Genomic DNA, 12,795 nt, shown 5'->3' on the forward strand with positions numbered 1-12,795 from the left:
ACTATGATCTGTGACTCTCTCCTGCTACTTTTTACTATATACATTTTGAATTGTGAAATTTGGTGCATGGGATATTTTTATTATTAGGTAGTGTGAACCTCTAACCGAAATACTGCTTTATACCTTAAGGACTATTTTATCTGACATTTATATAGCCACATTAAATTTTGTTCACCATTTCATTTAAAAAGATGTTTGTGGGCTTATATTTTAGATTCCTGATGTATTTTGGTTAATTTCTACCATCTTATTTTGTCCTTTGTATTCATGCTTAATACAGTTTAAAATTAATCTGTATCTTTTTGAACTTTATAAAAGGACTTTAGCATGCTTTAACTCGAATCATGCTCTTTCTGACTTACTGTTTTAGCTTTATCTTGTTTTTTTGTCCCAACTTCTTTGTGCAGTACACACCCTAAGGTGACCCCCGATGAGTCATGCCTTTGCATAATTCTCTCCCTTTGAGTGTTGGCAGAACTTATGCCTTGCTTCTAACCGATAGAATATTGTAAAAATAATGGGATGTCACTCCCTTGATAAGATTACATTATATGCCAAAGGTGATGGGGATGTCATTTCAGTTATTGCGTTATGTTATATGCACTGGGGAAAGATTCTCTTTACTGGGTTAAAGAAATTAGCTGCCCTATTGTGAGGGGGTGTATGGAATGGGATGGCCTCTAGGAACTAAGGGTGGCCCCTAGCTGGCAGCCAGTTAAAGGTCTAGACCCTCAGTAATAGAGCCTCAGGGAAATTACTCTGCTAAAAATGTGAATGAGCTTGGAAGTAGATTGTTCCTCAGTGGCCCCTCCAAATGAGATCACAGCTTGATATCTGCCTTGACTGCAGACCTGTGATACCCATTAAGCTGGGTCCCAACTCATGATCCTTGGAAACTTAGGGACCAACACATATGTGTTGTTTTAAGCCACTAAATTTGTGGTATGTCATTACACAGCAACAGAAAACTAATACATTCTCAAATTAGACTTCATTGTTATTATTTTATAGAGTTAATATTTGTTTAGATTCACTTATATTTACCACTTCATTCGCTTACCTTTTCTTCTTGAACTCGGTAGTTTTTCTGCAATCATTTTCCTTTTTCTTGAAGAATATATTTTAGAAGTTTCTGTAGGGAGGAGCTGCTTGTAGGAAATTTGATTTAGTTGTATCTCAAAGTTTCATTTTACTACCACACCACACTTCTAAGTCTGTAGCTATGAATAATTTTTTCATAATTTTGATATTACCTCACAGTTTTTGTGCTTCCGTTGTTGTCATTTAGAATTCAGTTATCTTCACAATTTTTTGTTTGGATATAATGTTTTTCTCTCTGGGTTTTTAAAAGTTCTTTGGCATTTGTGTTCTACAGCTTGGTTAAAATTGGGATTGTTTTGCTTCCCGAATCTGAGGATTCAAATCATCTGGAATTCTGAGATTTCCCTAAGATTTTGCCTTCCAAAATAATGTCTCTCCTATTTTTCTGCTATTTCTTTCTGGAATTCTCATTTGACTTGTGTTACATCTATCACTGTATCCTTTATGTCTCTCGATTGATTTTATATTCCATCTATGTCTCTCTGTGCTCTCTTGGGGCTAATGGCTTTATGTCTATATTTCTAGTTGAGTCACTCTTCAGTCATGTCTAATAGACTAAGTAGGCACCTATTGTTTTTATTCCCAATTTTTATTTCTGTATGTCCAACTTATTTTTGATTTTTTATTCCAACTGCTTATGTTTATAGTCACTTCTTCCTTATTCATACATTTGATTTTTTTGTTTTGCTTTAGATGATTACATACTAATCTCATATTGTGAATGTGACAGTTGCAAAATCAGAACTCTTTCTTGGGTTTGATTTTGTGTTTACTGTTTCTGCTGATGTTTACTCCTACTCCTTGTTTCCTTGTTTATTTTGTACTTAAATTCTGAGGTGACGTGAGGACTTTACATGTGGAGATTCTTTGAGGCTTGATTTGATGGTGGATTCATCTAGAGAAAGCTATCATTTGCTTTTGACAGGCACTTAGGGAAGCTTTAAGACTGAGGTTGCTTGAGTCTTTTTCAGACTATGCAGGCAGTGAGATGTGAGACCCTAGCCTGTATGAGGACTAGCTTGGGCTCATGAAATCCCAAGGGTATTTTGTTTGTTTCTTCATCCAATGTCTATTTTATTTATTTTGAAATTTTTTCTAATTCACACTTTCACTGAAGATGCAATTCTTTACAGTTCCCAGAACTGAATTCCAGCTCTCCTGCCAAAGCAGACCTGAGTTTGTCGAGGTCAAAACCAAAGCTCTAGGTTTCTGGAATTAATAGATGATTTTGGTGCTTACAACTCTTTGAGTTGATCCTCCCCAGAACTTTTGGCCTCTGATGATTCTGGTAGTTCTCTTACTCTTTCCTACTCAGTCATGCGTTAAAATATGTTTTTAATTTTGTATCTACTAGGATACAAAATTAGGAGCTAGGATAAGCAGCAGGATCATTTTCAGGATATTTACTCTGCCAGTATTGTTGGAAAAGGAAGTTTCTGTCTACTCTTCACCTTCCTGTAACCAAGGTTTGCCCTTAGCACTTTATAGAATCTATCCTTGCTCAGGTCACCAGTGACATCATAATTCCTAAATAAAGTGAATGCTCATCAGATCTTTTCTCACTTTGCAGCCTCTGAAACTATTGTTCACTTTCTCCATGAATTACTTTTCTTTCATATATTATCTGATGTCTCCCTCATATTACATAGGCATGCACACTGACACATGCTAATTTGGAATTTGCCACTGCCAACTCCTAGGATGGTATTTTCACACTGTCTAGTATCCTAATAAGGGCTATAAGAAATATTACCAAACCAAGGACATTTTCCTAACTCTGTGTATGTTCAATGGGCTATTGGCCATACATTTCAATACTTCTATTTCTTTTTGCAAGAACTGCTTATCTCTCAAGGCTGCTCTGTCATTCATCTATTCCAAAAATGCACCAGCCCATCTTAGAAGTTGCTTGTTACTTAAAATCCTATCACTTCCTGATTTTATTGCATCCTTCTATGCAGTTGATTGTTTTGCTTTGAATTACCAGTGAATAAATGGCTAGGTGCTGGTTTTAACGGCAACCTTCCAATTCCTTAAAGTGGTAAAAGTCAACTTCAGTAAAGCTCCTCTTGGAATGATTGGGGTGGAAGTTCCAGAGTCATAGGTCACTTCACCAGCAGAACATCAGGTTGAGGTCTGATTTTTCAGCTGTGTCCGAGTCAGGAGGCAGGATCATTAGTGACTCTTTAGCAATGGCTAGTAAGGAGGATCACGTGGTGCCACTCTGAACATCCCTATGATACGTGCCTCTCCGTGTTTTGTAGTAAAATGTCCTTTTAAATAAAAATCTATAAGTTATGTTAATCAAGTGATATTTAATTGGGAATGTCACTTTTTATAAAACTCAGGGAGTGTCACTGAACATCAGATAGATGTAAGATCTGGACTTACTGCTTTAGCAGTTGGGGAAAAAAACAGGTAAAGCCTGTGCTCTGGACCAGAAGCACAGAGAGCCAGTTTCCCCTTCTGTTCCAGCTCTGGAGTTGCAGGCTCCTTCCCCAGCTCCTCATTCACTCTGTCCTCTAAATAGTACTCTTCCCGCAGTGTGTGTGCTCTCAGTCATCATCTCTTCTCACTCCGCCTGAGCTCCTTATGTGCAGTTCTGGACACCAGATTTACTTTCACGACTGCCACACGTGTGCTATTAGCTCCGATAGCCATCTGAGTTTAAGGTACACTTTCAAATTCTTCCTGATTATCTCATTTAGAGGCACCTAAAATTCAGCATGACTGAAATTGAACTCTCTCCCTACTTGTCAGCTGTCAGTTCTCATCACACCAACACTTATAAAATCTCTTACTAGTTCACTCCTTTTAAATTGCTGCATAAAATTAAAGAAAACCTAAATATGGCCAAGGAATAACCCATCCTGCTTAATCGATACTTGTAATTTTGCCCTCAACTTCAGTAGTTTCTGATGCGAGAGCTGTTCCATTCTTCACCTCTGAGTAAAGAAGTTAAACTTGTTTTTGCAGTTTCTAAGTTCCCCTTAACCTTGAGGATTTACTGTCACCTCTGGGTTTACAGCTAAGCTCCTCATCACGGATACTGCTAAAAGCTTCATTTTAATAAAACATCGATGTATATATAAAAGAAATCATCTCACTAGAATTGCTTAATTTGAAGAAAAAGATTTAATGATAAAGACAGAAGCCAGTATTAAATCTCTAAGTAATGTAGGCAATAGGCAGGAAGAAAAATAACCCCAAACCATTGGCTTCCCAGAACCCAACATCTCTCTCACTTCCTGCTTGAGGTAAAGGAAAGCAGAGAGACTTCATTCCTTACGTTGCCATGGTCACAAGATAAATATGAGCTGTTATTATTTTTAAATCAATAAAGAACTTTCCACTGCTCCTTTCGCAGCTGTATGCACCAACCACTTCCCGCTCCTAACTCCAGTCAACGGTTCTCACATCTTCTGAGAAAAATAGGTGGAGGATATTTCTGCGATCCTCTGCTGCTGAGGTTGCCCACATTCAGGTAAAATCGTGGGAAACGCCTGGACCACTAAAAACCTGTTCCTGAAAGACAGAAGTAGAAACAAAAATTTACACATATAAAAAAAGAGAAGTTGAGGTGCTGTGGGCGAGGCCTGCAACTCGATGAACTTCCTCTCAAGATAAAATAAAATTGAAGTACCTGCTGATGTATTGGCAGAAGCCAAGACCAGTCTTTTTATAGGCACCTCAGAGAGTATCTTCAGGATTGCCAAGTGTTTAAATATTTTCAGCTTAAGCACCTGGAGCAACAGGAAGGGTGTAGGCAACCGTGTTAGCAGAGCCCTTTGGAAAGGAAGCTGGGTGAGCTCTTCAGGACTGCTTATCATTTCCCTTTTTTGAAGATAGGAAGAATTTAGTGACCTTTCCATGATGCTTTATTTGAATCCCATGTGAGAGCACAACAACAATATGATCACATTTCTTTTATATTTTTTATATTTTAAGGTCTACCTTAGGAGAAACTGAGCCAAGAAGAAAATAGTAGTAGAAAATAGCTTTAGAAAACAAGTATGATCGTCATAGTCTCACAGTTTACTCTTGCTGCTGAGATGGGGGTTGAGTTTGGTATCCAGGTTACTGGGTCTTATTTCTATGTGTCTTAAATTTTGGGGGGTAGATGTTGAGTAACAGGTGAGAGAGAGAGAGGGAGGGAGGATAGGAATTCAAAATAGTTCATTACAGTGTGATCTGATTTGGACTGGAAAGGACAGATGGTTACTAAATAGAAAACCAGAATAGTTAGAATAGCTGCCTCGGTGCAGAGAGAGAAGATAGGAGACATCTTGGTCTGGGTTGAGAAAGAGTTTGGGTCAAACTGAGGAATGGGAAGGCAGCTGTCTTTCTGGTGAGACAACTATAGGAGTGATGGGAAAAGAGAATTAAAAAAAAAAATTCTCTGCATCATGATCAAATGTCCCTTGGACACTTTTTTCAAGATGCTTCCATAGACAATTAAACTGCTTTTCAGCTGCGGTTTGTAGGTGCCCCTTGGTTTGCTGTGGGATACTGAGATGGGCTACAGGGAAGAAGCAAAAAGTTCTAGCTGTTCACATAATTTGCAACTGCCCCATCACAGCAGGGATTACATTCTCCTTAAGAATAACCTAACATACTTGGAAGTCACATCAACACTTTAGGCCCTGACAGTACAGAGTTAAATAACTTAATTCTTTGGTCATAATAATTTGTTACATTAGTTCTTGTTATACTAATGTTTACTAATATCAGGTGAATATAATGAATAAGGAGTTGTGTTAAGTGCTATGCATGAGATAGTTTGATTAACTCTATGAACTCTAGGAGGTCGGTGCTATTTTTATCCTTATTTAAAGGTTGAAGGTACTGAGACACAGAGATTTAACGACTTGCCCAGTCATACAGCAAATAAGTGGCTAAGCCAGGATTTGAATGGAAGCTGCCTGCCCTCTAAGCCTGAGATTTTTTTCCCCAAAATTTATTTATTTATTTGTTTGCTTGTTTGTTTATTTAAGCTCTGCCTCCACGCACCTGCTTGATTTATATTAATCTGAAAATGGAACCATCGACACAATTTTGTATTTAGAGTTTAAAAGCATATACTTAGACTTTTAAAAGCACAGTCATGGGTAATATATCCTAAAGTCCTGTCTTTGAATTGACTGGACTAGTTTTCCACTGGGAAAACTATATTGCTGTCCTTTGCAGGGAAAATGATACTCGGATCACGTCACTAGCGCTTCCTCCTAAAGAGACGTGTCCAGAGAGGGATTTGAAGTTGGAAAATGTTTCCTTTTCCTTAAGGCTCTTCCATGCACCCTTCTAATTAAACGGGAAGATTTTATGCTGCGAGATTCACTTCTTTCTTTTCCCAAATCTAAGAGATCCTGGAGATGACCAAAACAGGATCTGACACCAGAATAGACTCCCTGTCATTCATCATCTTTGAACATCACAAGTCATGAAATGTGACATAAGTTACCCTCAGGGTACCATGAAATGGACCAAAAAGACACAGGGAGTTCTATTTCTAGCTTCTCATTCCACAGTTTCAAAACTTGGCTTTTGTAGATCTGCAGGTGGACTTTGAAAACAATATCGTGTTCTTCCAGGTGGCGAAGAAAATGAATGAATATGTAAAAGAAAAAAGGCATTTCTTTTCTTTAGGTCTTGACATTTCAGGGACTGTCTATCTTTCCATTCATGCACACACGCACACCCTCCAGCTTCTACTCTGAGTCTCCACAATGAGATGTATATCATATGCATACACGTGTACACATACACAAACACTTATACATATCATAAAACTTTATGTTTCAGTCACTCTTCTTCTTAACCTAAAGCTTTAAACAATACTATTGATGACTTCTAAACTGCAAACTTCTAGCAGTCTAAGAATGTGGAGTTGTGGAAAGTCCCTCAATGGACACCACAACACGAATAAAAACTGTACTTTGAACAATTGCCTCTCAAAAAATATGACCACACATGTTATTCATATGGGTTACCTGACAACATGTAATGAGAAGAAATAGTAAGGCAACCTGATTAGCCTTAGAAAGGTGAGAAAGCTGTATGGCTGCCCCAAGAAATATATTCACCTGCATGCAATGTGTGTTTCTTTATGGAAAGCACACTGAGAGGAAATGAATAATTGTAGTGATCTCGGGTGACCTCGGCCTACAGCGGCTTGAAGCAGGGTTTCGACCCGACCAGAGATTGAGGTCCAGCAGCGGCAGTGAGAGCGTTGAATCCTACCTACCAGACCACCAGGGACCAGTGGCCAGTGAACAAGGCCCTGGCCTGTCAGCTGTGTAGAAATGAATTTCCACATAGAGATGGAAAGTAGTGAAGCAAGTAAAGTGTTTATTAGGAGGAAAAAGAGTACAGTACGTGTGGATAGACCCATGGGCGGGCTCAGAGAGAGAGAGTCACGCCCTCGTGGCAGTTTGATCCCATCTAGAGTACTTTTAATTTCATTTATTGTGTTGTTCATCGTTGCTTGTTTCATCTTTAGTTCTTCTAGGTCCTTGTTAAATGTTTCTTGCATTTTGTCCATTCTTATTATTCTTATTATGATTTTAGGCAGCCTCTCTCGTGGCAGTTTGAATCACTTTTATAGGGCATTTATTCTGGGTTGCCTTTGACCAATCATCTTGCTTTGCTGGGTTCTGGGTCCGTATTTGGTATATCTCAGCGTCCTCCCCTGTGTGCCTGTGCATCTCTTAGCCAAGATGGATTCCAGTGAAGAGGCCTATGGGTAGTTGACATCACTTACTATGGGGTGGCACCTCCTCTCCTTTGACCTCCAGGGAGCCTTTCTGTGCATGTGTAGTCAGGGAGGTCTCCTTGACTTTGAAAATGAGGAATATGTGGTCTTTTATCTGGGCAGGGCCCAGCCTCCTCCATCATCCTGCTTTTATGGAGTTTCTGTCCACAGGGGAGAAACTGTTCAGCCTGGAGCCCATCTATCTCCTGCCTCAGTACCTTGAATTGGATATATGAGTATATGACACATAAATACAAATAATGCATTAAAGTCAGCCTACCCTGGTTATAAGAAAATTATAGGGTTTTTTTTGAAAAAGGAGAAGTTTCTGGAAACTAAGCCCTAAAATTCTTCTGCCTGGCTTTCCTCTCGTCTAAGTACTTTTTGACATTATTTGCCATTTTTAAATGTTCAAACACAAAAGTATTTTCTTTAAGGACTTGGAAAGTGTTTTAACACCCTGACTGCAGAAGATATAGGTCACATCCATGTATACATGCACACATACACAAACGCACATATACACATACGTACACACATACACACACACACATCTTCCAGCTTTGACTGTCTCCCTGCCTTCACGACATACCACTCAACAGCCAGAGTAATTTCTTAAAAAATTATAAATTGTATCTTGTCGATCCCATGCTCTCCTTGACTTCCAGTTTTACTTGGATAAAAGACAAAGTCTTCTCTCTGGCCATCAAGGTCTGGCGTGATTTGGCTGTTAACCTCTGCAGCTCTTACTATTCTATCAAACCCTTTGCTTTGTGATCTCCCACCACTGAGGTCACCTTGCTGTTTCTCCCACAGGCCAAGCTTGTTTTCACCTCTGAGCCTTTCGTCAACCTGAAATGTTCTCTCTCTCTCTTTTTTTTTTTTTTTTTGCGGGACGCGGGCTTCTCACTGTTGCGGCCTCTCCCGTTGCGGAGCACAGGGTCAGGACACGCAGGCTCAGCGGCCATGGCTCACGGGCCCAGCCGCTCCGTGACATGTGGGATCTTCCCGGATTGGGGCACGAACCCGTGTCCCCTGCATCGGCAGGGGGACTCTCAACCACTGCGCCAACAGGGAAGCCCAGAAATGTTCTCTTTTTATGGCTGGCTCCTCCTCATTTTTCCTGGTTACTTTTTTGGAGAAGTCATCCGTGACCATCCAATTTGAAGTCTCTCCCTACTGTTGTCTCATGATATTCTCTTCGCATTTTTGCTTGTACTTGTTAAATCTCTTCTGCTAGAATATCAGTTAAAAGAAGGCAGGAATGATATCTTCTTTATTTTCCATGTATATTCAGAACCTAGCACATTGATACATGTGTGTGTAGGCACAGGCAATTATTAATCAATCAACTTCCTTGCAAATAAAAATGGTTTCTGGCTTCTAACGCCCCTCCAGTTTCACCTCATACTGTCTCCAGTTATCTCACAAGAAACTGTGAAGTTTTAGTGAACTTTACGGTGAAGTGAGGCAATACAAGACGCCTAACATAACCGTTGGTGGACCTATAAGACAGAAAAACAACTGGTTAACTAAGGAGATTACGTTGTTACTAGCAATGTAACTTTTTCTGGAAGGATTCCAACTCGAAATTTTAGTCAGTCTCATTGTGATTATCTGAGATATGGTGGACAGGGTCAGCCCAGACCTCAAAGCTCAGATTTTATTGTACTACAATGACTACTTTGAACTTTGATTGTATCATGCATATTGACTCCCCAACTTATTCTGGTAATGGGCAAGTAGAAAACAAAACCAGTCCACCTGATGGTTTGTTTGTATAGACCAAGGAGCAAGTTGGCCACATTCTTCATTGTTCACTAGTTATTACGGTGGTGTATTGACCCTGCCTTTAGCTTTAGACCTTCTGCAAAGTAGTCACTCAAACTGTCATATTTCAAAATGGTCACATTGTTGATGGCTGCTACTTACTAAAGCACAGGAAAGAACATCTGTCTGATAATACAGTTCTGAAGAATCTTAGAGAATGTTTCCATTGTTTCATTGAAAAATGTGAATTGGATCACTTTACATATTTCAGCTGCCATATTGATTCACAAATAGGAATAAATTTCTCTTTACGGTAGAAACATCTTTGATTGAGCTTTTGGGAAATGAAAAATAACTCTTGATGCACCTTAGATCCATCCTCTGAATGGCTTCTCTTTCCTTAACACCATCTTCTAGCTGTTCCTCAGTAGACAGCTGCTACTGTTGCTAACTTTCCTGCCATTACTAGTTCAACAGTACTTGCTTATTATCTTGTGGTAAGCCTACTTTTCAGACTAATGGCGCAAGTATTAAGAAAGAGAAACATTTTCTTTTAAAAATGTATAGATAAGTTGACAGTGTACAAACCTTAGAGAAACTTATGCAGAATCTTTAGGCAAGCTTTGGACCACTGCTTGTTAAGCTACATTTGGTGACAGAAAACTATCATCATCTTTCTTTATTTTTTATTTTATTTTTTTCATCATCTTTCTTTAGATGGTCAAGTAAAATTCCCAAATTATTGTTCAAATATGTGTATGTTATGCATTTCAGTTTTTAAAATTCACACACATAGGATTAATCTTGTAGCTGGGCAGTAAAGCAAAAACCAAGTTACTTACTCCGATACACTGTATTTTGAAAAACAAACAAACAAAAGACAAACCAATAGTCAGTGTGTTGGATCCATAAGCAATACATTTTATATGTATTACCAAGAAAAACTATTACAAAACTTGTGTAATCCCAGGTCAATTAGGAAGAAATTTGTCAGCTGAGAAACATTCTCACAATTTTGGCTTTTGGCACAATACTTTTCAAATGTCAGTGACTGCTGCTTTTTTTAACCCAAGGGCATAGAAACATGCTTTAGTTCTTTGAATTTATAAAAAAAAAAAAAAAGTGGAAAGAAAAATAGGAGTTTATTAGTATTGGATGCTTTCATGCTTATGTAACCAAAAAATCTGGCTGAATTGCTTTGGCAAGTATGCAATGCATCATATAGTGTAATAACTTATGGTGTTTGGAAGAAAAATAAAAGCTGCTAAGATATTGTGGTTTTGAACTTGGCAAAAGAGTTGTAGAATGAAATTGGCCCATGCACTTTCATAAGAACTTTGACAATGGATAACAGACTTTCCAGTATTATATATAATGAGGTGGTAAGCAACTTACTACGTTGAATCCCACTGTAACCTTTTTAGTTTCCATATATTAAGAGAGTCTTAAAGGGAAATTATTTTATAGAGAAGGGTCCCTGGAACATCAATAAATGAACCTTTTGAATATAGTTCAAGAAAGTCGTAGTTTATCTTATATTTAAGAGGGATTGCCATATAGCAATATTTTAATTTAACATCAAATGTTTAGTGAATACCTCCTATGTGCTAGTAGCTATAGAGGACACAAATATTAGTAAGAAAAGACAGACCCTGCCTCTGTAGAATTTATGTTTTATGGTCTCCCATGTAGGCATATAGCCATAACAGTTCTATAGGCAGAATAATGTAGGTTTATAAGAGGTAAAATAATTCTATGTTTCAGGTAGTGGGTGAGGAAAGTGCTGGTGTCACTCTCTAATCTCTAGGGAAGAGCTGACTATTCCCATTCTCACAACCAACAGCAGAACATGAATCAATAAATAAGATCCCTTTCTCCAAAGACAGAAAAATGATATGAGAACGAGTATAGGATGAAGAAAAGGAAATCCTCAAATATGCTTATTTAAGATATTACAATAATGACTGGAGCATTCATTCATTTCATGGGAGGATTAAAGAGTTTAAATCTCCTCTTTGTGGTGCTTTCTTCCATGAATTCTGATACGGCTGATGTGGTCGTTATGGGAGTGTCCAGGGCTCTGAAGCAGCATCCATTATAGGGCTTCCTGGAAAAGGAGGCACCTCTTACTCTTGGCGTTGTAATAAAGGGGTAAGGACAGTGGGTGAATTACAAATGACCCAGCTCTGTGTGCTAGAGCAGGAGAGAGCTGAAGATTTGTTACTAATCCTTAGTTGGCAGTCGGGAACCTATCACTTTTTTGGAGTAAATCCCATGAAAATAACCCTTAGAAATAAGCAGAGGTGTTGTCATAGGCCACTGGCAGCTCATAAAGGATTTTAGGACTTGGTATCCCAGCTGTTTCTTCTTTACGAGCTTTATGAAAGGTATTTTGAAGTTAACCTTGAAAGTCACAAAGGATTTCAAATGGCAGAAATAAGAGGAAGAACATTCTAGAGAAAGGAAATAGTGCAAATACAGGTATGCAGAAGACTGGGGTAGGTTGGGGATGGGGTAGCAGAGCTGACAAAAAGATGCAAGTAAGCGTTTCAAGAGAGGCAGTGCTGGAAAGAGAGGTTGGGGTCATATTGAAAGCTAGGATGAGAAAGCTGTGGTAAATTTAGCAAGAGTTAGCATGTCTCCAGCATTTCTGCTTGAACATACGACCAACATGCCTTTCATATGTTCTCTAGGAAGATGCCTTTTTTTCTTCTTTCCTTCTGTCCCTTTGAATTTGCTCCATAGACTTCACCCTTCCATTCCTGGATGGAATCTTGTATAGATCTGGTAACTTACCCAGGTAATAAATAAGTAGTCTCTTTTTCCAATTATTGAAACGCCTTGTCCAGTGTAATTTCAAAACCCAAAGCTGTCATCCAATTTACAACTGCTGTTCTTTATTGGGCTGGAAATCTTTTCTTAAAAATATATACTTATCTATTTTAATTCAGGGTTTCATTTCATGGTTATCGAGGTATAATATAGATATAACAGATTTCACTGTGTTTCAGTGTTCAGTTAATGAGTTTTAACAAATTTATATTGTCTTGTAACAACACTGTGATCAAGATTATAGAACATTTCCACGCTAACAAAAAGCTTTCTCTCAGTCCTTTGCAGTCTCTTCCCTCTCCCAGTCTTTGCCAGCCACTGATCTGATTTCTGTCCCTATA

General features: G+C 38.5%; 2 long non-coding RNA genes across 2 annotated transcripts in view; one reads left to right on the plus strand and one right to left on the minus strand.

The window, feature by feature from the left end:
- Window positions 1-12,795, plus strand: part of LOC141279533 (uncharacterized) — a 359,504-nt gene that overhangs the window by 266,871 nt on the left and 79,838 nt on the right. The gene's annotated exons all lie outside the window — the stretch shown is intronic.
- Window positions 4,227-12,795, minus strand: part of LOC141279532 (uncharacterized) — a 35,756-nt gene continuing 27,187 nt past the window's right edge. Inside the window, exon 3 of the long non-coding RNA XR_012333927.1 lies at window positions 4,227-4,626. This is a non-coding gene — a long non-coding RNA (uncharacterized lncRNA). The remainder of the gene's footprint in view (window positions 4,627-12,795) is intronic.

Source organism: Tursiops truncatus, chromosome 9, assembly GCF_011762595.2.
Source record: "Tursiops truncatus isolate mTurTru1 chromosome 9, mTurTru1.mat.Y, whole genome shotgun sequence".
Taxonomy (NCBI): domain Eukaryota; kingdom Metazoa; phylum Chordata; class Mammalia; order Artiodactyla; family Delphinidae; genus Tursiops; species Tursiops truncatus.